Source organism: Coregonus clupeaformis, unplaced genomic scaffold (assembly GCF_020615455.1).
Source record: "Coregonus clupeaformis isolate EN_2021a unplaced genomic scaffold, ASM2061545v1 scaf0283, whole genome shotgun sequence".
Classification (NCBI taxonomy): domain Eukaryota; kingdom Metazoa; phylum Chordata; class Actinopteri; order Salmoniformes; family Salmonidae; genus Coregonus; species Coregonus clupeaformis.
The window spans coordinates 307,664-314,967 of NW_025533738.1; the positions used below are offsets into that span (position 1 = coordinate 307,664).

General features: G+C 38.4%; 1 long non-coding RNA gene across 1 annotated transcript; it reads right to left on the bottom strand.

The window, feature by feature from the left end:
• Window positions 1-1,949: 1,949 nt before the first annotated feature.
• Window positions 1,950-2,657, bottom strand: LOC121584589. Its single transcript, XR_006003740.1, has 2 exons — window positions 2,456-2,657; window positions 1,950-2,159 (listed from the first exon to the last, which is right to left on the bottom strand). It is a non-coding gene; the product is annotated as an uncharacterized LOC121584589 (long non-coding RNA).
• Window positions 2,658-7,304: the final 4,647 nt, after the last annotated feature.

Genomic DNA, 7,304 nt, shown 5'->3' on the forward strand with positions numbered 1-7,304 from the left:
GAGGACTAGACCTTTTACACCGCGAGGGGCGTATCTATACGTCTGATTGACAGTCACCATGGCCAATTGACGCACGCAAGCGAAATAACAAGCTAAACTGACCTATCACAGGAGATTGCGGGAGGGCGCTCGCGTGGAATCCTGGTAGAGATGATTAAGTAACTGTCCGTCAACGAGGGGCTTTGCGTTCTGTGGAAAATAATGAACGACGTGGAACTGACCTTCCACGGAGTTGCATTATTTTCCAGAGAACGCATAGAGCCCCGAGTTGATAATCCCTTTTATACCATGGCTATAATTGAACACATTTGCTGCTACAAATGTGTTCATTTGCCGGTAGAAATGTGTTCAACATCCACTGAAGTAGCTAGAAAGTTTACTAGATAACGACCGTAGTTTTCGTGGTAACCAAACAAACAGACTTGCTAGTTTAGCTAACCAACCCATCAGTCCTAGCTTGCTATGATGAACATCAAATTCAACAATGCCAAAAGCAGCTCAAACAAAACATGTAAAAAGTAACTATAGCCATTGAATTCTACTGTGCAAATATACTGTGCCTTATAGGGAAATAATGCACGCTCTATAATGCCAATCAGAAGCTTCAAGCCAATCAGAAACAAGTATTCAACAATGCCATGGTATAATTAAACAATAATGCCCGACGGGGTGTGTTATATGCAAGACGCAACGCAGAGTGCCTGGATACAGCCCTTAGCATTGGTAATAATATACCACATTGGCCATATACCACAACCCCCCGAGGTGCCTTATTGCTATTATAAACGGGTTACCAACGTATACCTGTCTGATATACCATGGTATATTAACACATTGGACTGGATAGGGTAGTCTGCTCTGGTTCTGTGTCATATAGCCAACAGGCCTACGACAACACATGATTTATTATGCATAACTCTGTTACAGTTATGATCCATCTTGTCATCTCAAACTCAATATCAACTGATATAATTGTTGCTGGCACAGATCTTCTGCATTGCCAAACATATAGGCCATCGGTTGTGCGAAGCACAGTATATAGGCTGCATTATACGTTAAATATTTTCTTCCATATTTTCGATTAGAAAAACACTTCGATTATTGTGTTTTTTAAAGAAAGTTACATCGAGATATAGGCCACAAATTAGTATTCATAACAAAAAGTAGTCATGACAATGTCTATACCCAATTGTTTTAGCAGAGAACTTGGAGAAAATAGTAGCTATATGCTTGACAATAATGAAGATGAAACCTTTGTGAAATCAACTTGCAAGTCATTTTAGATGAAGAAATGTGCGGTTGTTATCACAGGAATAGTTAGTATCCTTAGCCACTTGATTATTTTTGTATTTTCTTTACAGTGAACATAAATATCCATTAATTAATTATTAATAACAATGGTTCATACCTTTATTATTGATAACAACAATAACAATAAATATATATATATATATATATATATATATATATATATATATATATTAGGCTATTATTAGTATTAGTATTTATTATTATTATTATTATTATTATTATTATTATTGTAATCGAAAACGACAACACGGTAATTAATTTTGAGTTATGTAAGTTGTAAGAAAAAAACGTCTTCATTCGTTGAGGACTTTGGCCTATCCGTTTGTTATTTGTTAATGTTAAACTACTTTTATGTCAACGGTAAATACCACATGTTGGCCTAAATTCAATGTAAATACACAGAGAAATGTCGACTTTAAACGAAAACTGTGTGTGCTGGAACTTTCGATCCAGTTTGCCAACAAGTCCCCAGACTTTCTGCTCGCGCTGACAAGGTGGCTATTCATGATTAAATAAACGCATTTGTATAGCTGTTGAGAACTTTTTCACTCTCACATGGATATGAATGTTATAATGTGGATTAAACATTATTTAAGTTTTTGGAGCAACATATGAATACTCATTCATAAAGATAGATATGTGTTTAGCAATATTTTAACACAACTTTGCAAGGCAGACATAACTCAATGACAACCCTAAAATAGTTTAATTTAACTTCAAAGGACATCTAAATTCTATGTAAAATCACATTAATTAGGGGTCCTAGCACCGAAGGTACTGGAAACCATACTGTTATTGTAGGAGTTTCTTCTTCTTCTTCTTCTTCTTCTTCTTCTTCAAATGAATAACTGATAAATCAAATGATAAAACAAAGAGCCTACTTTAGCCTGAACATTTGACAAAGACACTTCACATTGCAAATATTTCAGTAATGTTTATGCTACATAATTTACAGGCCACCATGAAAAAGACAGTCTAGGATACAATTCAATCCTTTCGAGTCAATTAAATCTTTGCAATACTTAGTGTTTTTGTATCTTGAGCCTGAATATCTCACAAGTCCTAAATACATTTCGTACAAGACCAAGTAAAATCGGCCATGATCTGTTTAAAGGCCACAAAGTGACTTTTAAAAGTTTGCTACCTTACTGAGGGATTGGAGGTCCATGATACCAAGAGTAAGCCACTTTACATGACTGGCCAGACACAATACGGCCGCGCGGGGAGACTCTGCCAGATGTTACCGTGAAGAACAAACTCGGTCCTCGTTCGGGAGTCCGGGGAGTAGGACTATACACTGAGTGTACAATACATTAAGAACACCTTCAGAACGGCCTCAAGTCGTCAGGGCATGGACTCTACAAGGTGTCGAAAGCGTTCCACAGGGAGGCTGGCCCATGTTGGCTCCAATGTTTCCCACCGTTGTGTGAAGTTGGCTGGATGTCCTTTGGGTGTTGGACCATTCTTGATACACACCGGAAACTGTTGAGCGTGAAAAACACAGCAGCGTTGCAGTTCTTGACACACAAACCGGTGTACCTGGCACCTACTACCATACTCTGTTCAAAGGCACTTAAGTATTTTGTCTTGCACATTCACCCTCAATGCCACACATACACAATCCATGTCTCAATTGTCTCAAGGATTAAAAATCCTCCCCTTCATCTACACTGATTGAAGTGGATTTAACAAGTGACATCAATAAGGGATCATAGCGTTCACCTGGATTCACCTGGTCAGTCTATCTCATGGAAAGAGCAGGTGTTCCTAATGTTTTGTACACTCAGTATATCTTCTGTTGGTGGTAGCCTATAGCAACACAATCTCACACTCAATTCCTGCAAATATGTACAAAAAATATTTCAGCAGATTTCGTGCATTTCTGTGTGGCTTAATGTGAAAAAAAAAAAAAATGGTGCTAATTAATTTGTAGGAAAATACAAAAAATATTGTGCAACTTCATTCACAGGAAAATACAGTTTTTTTGGGCAAACTTCAGGAACATACTTTTTAAAAGTTATTAGAGCAATGCATTTTGGGCAATCGTGTTCTACATTGCCTTTTTTTGTGTCCCACTTTTATTTACATTAAAAAACAAACGTGTTATCAACCCAATATTGTTAATCAGCCAGGTTGTCAACGAAACACTTATAATATTAGTCTTACATTTTTTATTTATTATTTCAAATGCTGTTTTCGATGCTTGTTTTCGCTTAATACTTTGGGATACTGGTGCTATGTCAGAATTTATGAGGGTTGCCAGATTGGAGTAAAATATCTGTATTTGTCAGTTTTTTTGTGGTATCAATGAAGGTATTTGATTGGGGAATGGGGATACATTTTCATGATGGGAAATGAATTTGTCAATAAATGTGGGAAAACAGAAGACCTGCAAAAAAAAATCTGTTTGGTTTAAATTCCCCTGGTGCAACTGCATGGTATTTGCATCTATAACGGGGCTGGACTATCAATGCAGTTAAACAGGTTAATGTAAAATAATGAATTATGTTGGCTTACACTTATGGCACATCCAAGGCTGTTTCATGATGATTATTACGGTCGTGTACTGTGCATTCGGACAGTATTCAGATCCCTTGACTTTTTCCACATTTTGTTACATTACAGCCTTATCAATCTACACACAATACCCCATGACAGTGCAAAAACCGGTTTAGAAATGTTAGCAAATGTATAAAAAATAAAAATATTACATTTACATAAGTATTCAGACCCTTTACTCAGTACTTTGTTGAAACACATTTGGCAGCGATTACAGCCTTGAGTATGATGCTAATAGCTTGGCACACCTGTATTTGTGGAGTTTATCCAATTCTTCTCTGCAGATCCTCTCAAGCTCTGTCAGGTTGGTTGGGGAGTTTCGCTGAACAGCTATTTTCAGGTCTCTCCAGAGATGTTCGATCAGGTTCAAGTCAGGGCTCTGACTGGGCCACTCAAGGACATTCAGAGACTTGTCCCAAAGCCACTCATGCATTGTCTTGGCTGTGTGCTTATGGTTGTTGTCCTGTTGGAAGGTGAACCTTTGCCCCCAGTCTGAGGTCCTGAGCGCTCTGGAGCAGGTTTTCATCAAGGATCTCTCTGTACTTTGTTCCGTTCATCTTTCCCTCGATCATGACTAGTCTCCCGGTCCCTGCCGCTGAAAAACATCCCCACAGCATGATGCTTCACTGTAGGGATGGTGCCAGGTTTCCTCCAGGCATGACGCTTGGCATTCAGGCCAAAGAGTTCAATCTTGGTTTCATCAGACCAGAGAATGTTGTTTCTAATGGTCTCAGAGTCCTTTAGGTACCTCTTGGCAAACTCCAAGCAGGCAGTCATGTGCCTTTTACTGAGGAGTGGCTTCCATCTGGCCACTCTACAATAAAGGCCCGCTTGGAGAGATGGTTGTCCTTCTGGAAGGTTCTCCATCATGTTCTCGGTCACCTCCATGACCAAAGCCCTTCTCCCCAATTGTTCAGTTTGGCTGGGCAGTCAGTTCTAGGAAGAGTCTTGGTGGTTCCAAACTTCTTCCATTTAAGAATGATGGAGGCCACTGTGTTCTTGGGGACATTCAATGCTGCAGAAATTATTTGGTACCCTTCCCCATATCTGTGCCTCCACACAATCCTGTCTCGGAGCTCTACGGACAATTCCTTCGACCTCATGGCTTGGTTTTTGCTCTAACATGCACTGTCAACTGTGGGACCTTATATAGACAGGTGTGTCCTTTCCAAAATTTTTCAAATCAATTGAATTTACCACAGGTGGTCTCCAATCAAGTTGTAGAAACATCAAGGATGATCAATGGAAACAGGATGCACCTGAGCTCAATTATGAGTCTCATAGCAAAGGGTCTGAATACTTAAGTAAATACGTTTTATTTTTTATTTGTAATACATTTGCAAAAACTTATAAAAACCTGTTTTCACTTTGTCATTATGGGGTATTGTGTGTAGATTGTTGAGGAACACATTTCATTTAATCTATTCTAGAATAAGGTTGTAACTTAACAAAATGTGGAAAAAGTCAAGGGGTCTGAATACTTTCCGAATGCATAAGTTAACTGACCAGTGTGGACTCAAAACAAACACATTCTACACATTTATAAACTACCTGTTTAAAGTGTTATTACAACCATGGTTTTCTTTTGTTACTGAAGCTTATATATCAAATAACCTGACAATGATCCACATCATATGGATAGACAAATAATGTGTGTTATACAGCAAAGCACAACTACCCTTGTTTTCCAGTAATGCAATCCAGTAATATGAATCACTGTTGATCCATCCTGTTCTGATCTAATGAGATGGATTTAATATTTTTACAACCCCAGAGGTTGTAAATAAATCATTTTTAAGGTGATATAACTTGTATCATTACATTACAGGGCTGTGAAACCCATAGCCGAATAGCTTCAGACTGAACATTTCTCACCATTTATTAACGGAGAGCAATTTCCGTTTTATAACAGGTAGTGTCCATTTATTTATAGTAGTGTTGATTAATTATTGCTTTCTTCAGTGGCAATACAGAATTTATATAAAAATGCAAAATATACCAAAAGCTAAATCAAGCAGAGATTTATGACTATTTAGTCATGTTAATCATTACTGAAACATGCAAACATTTAACCAGTTAAAAGATAATGAATACCTGACAACTAGATACAAATATTTTATTAAAAATAATTCATTCAAAAGTCAAGAGTTGGCTATAACATGAGTAAACAAAGTGAGTGTGTGTATATGTGTGTAAGTGTGTGTGTGTGTATTATGGTCTGTATTATAATAATCCCCATTCTCCAATCAAATACCTTCATCGATACCACACAAAATAACCTACTAGTGAACATCATCGACCAAATAACATTGAAGGATCGATCCCATCCCAGTTAGAAATGTACAGAACACGAAAAGCCTCGATGTCCTCCGATAGTAAAGTAGAAGACAAAGACTATAAAGTATTTTACTATAGGCTACACCCAGCGACAGTAGGTTGTCCTGGAATGTGAGCCATTTGTCATTTAATTCCCTGAGATCAGAAAGCCCAGATGTCGGGTCATTATGGACGTAAAAGCCAGCATGGGTTCACTGTGGATTGTGAGTTCCTTCTGCATTCTCTGGGAACGGGCCTGCTACCTGAATCTCTGGTGCCTCCAGCCCAGTTATGAGAGGAATAAATGTGATTTAAAGGGTGATGTCACTTTGCTGAATAGGGTTTTTAAGTCCCAAATTGCACATTATTCCCTATGTAGTGTACTAAATAGTGCCATTTGGGATGCATAATAGGAGCGACTCCCTTCAAATGAGTTATTATGCATGCATAACTTCGGGATGAAATAAGGGTATTCTTCTGATGATGAAATACTGCTATTTCATGAAATCATACCAAACCACATTTCGATACATCTCCCACATGCCTGATTCCAAATAAAGGGAACAAATAGTGCTGAAATACTTATATGCAATAAAACATAAGGACAATATGGAAGACAATAAGATAAATATACTTTATTGTAAGACAATAACTCAGAGCTATTCATTTTTAGAAGACCATTATCCTGTTTATTCCAGAATCCAGACTAGCCTACTAAAGATGAAACATTGTTATCCTCAAAGGAGGATGTAATTTACCTGTTAAAAAAGACCACAGGTCCTGGTGTGACCAGATCTATCAGCGAAGGGAGCTCCAGGTAACAGGACTGTAGGCATCTCAGAGAGGAGGGGGGGGGGTGGGTCTGGTAATAGGACTCATAGCTATACACTTGTCAGAGGCAACGGGTGAGACGGCATCTGAGCTGGTAAGGGAGAGTGAAGTAGAGGTCTATGTCTGCATGCCAAATGGCACCACATTCCCTAATTATTGCACTACCTTTTATCCAGGGCCATAGGGTTCTGGTGAAAAGTAGTGCACTATGTAAGGAATAGGGTGCCATTGTGGAGCAATACAGGGGTGAGGGGAAACCCAAGCAGGGGAAAGGAGAGAGGGGAGGG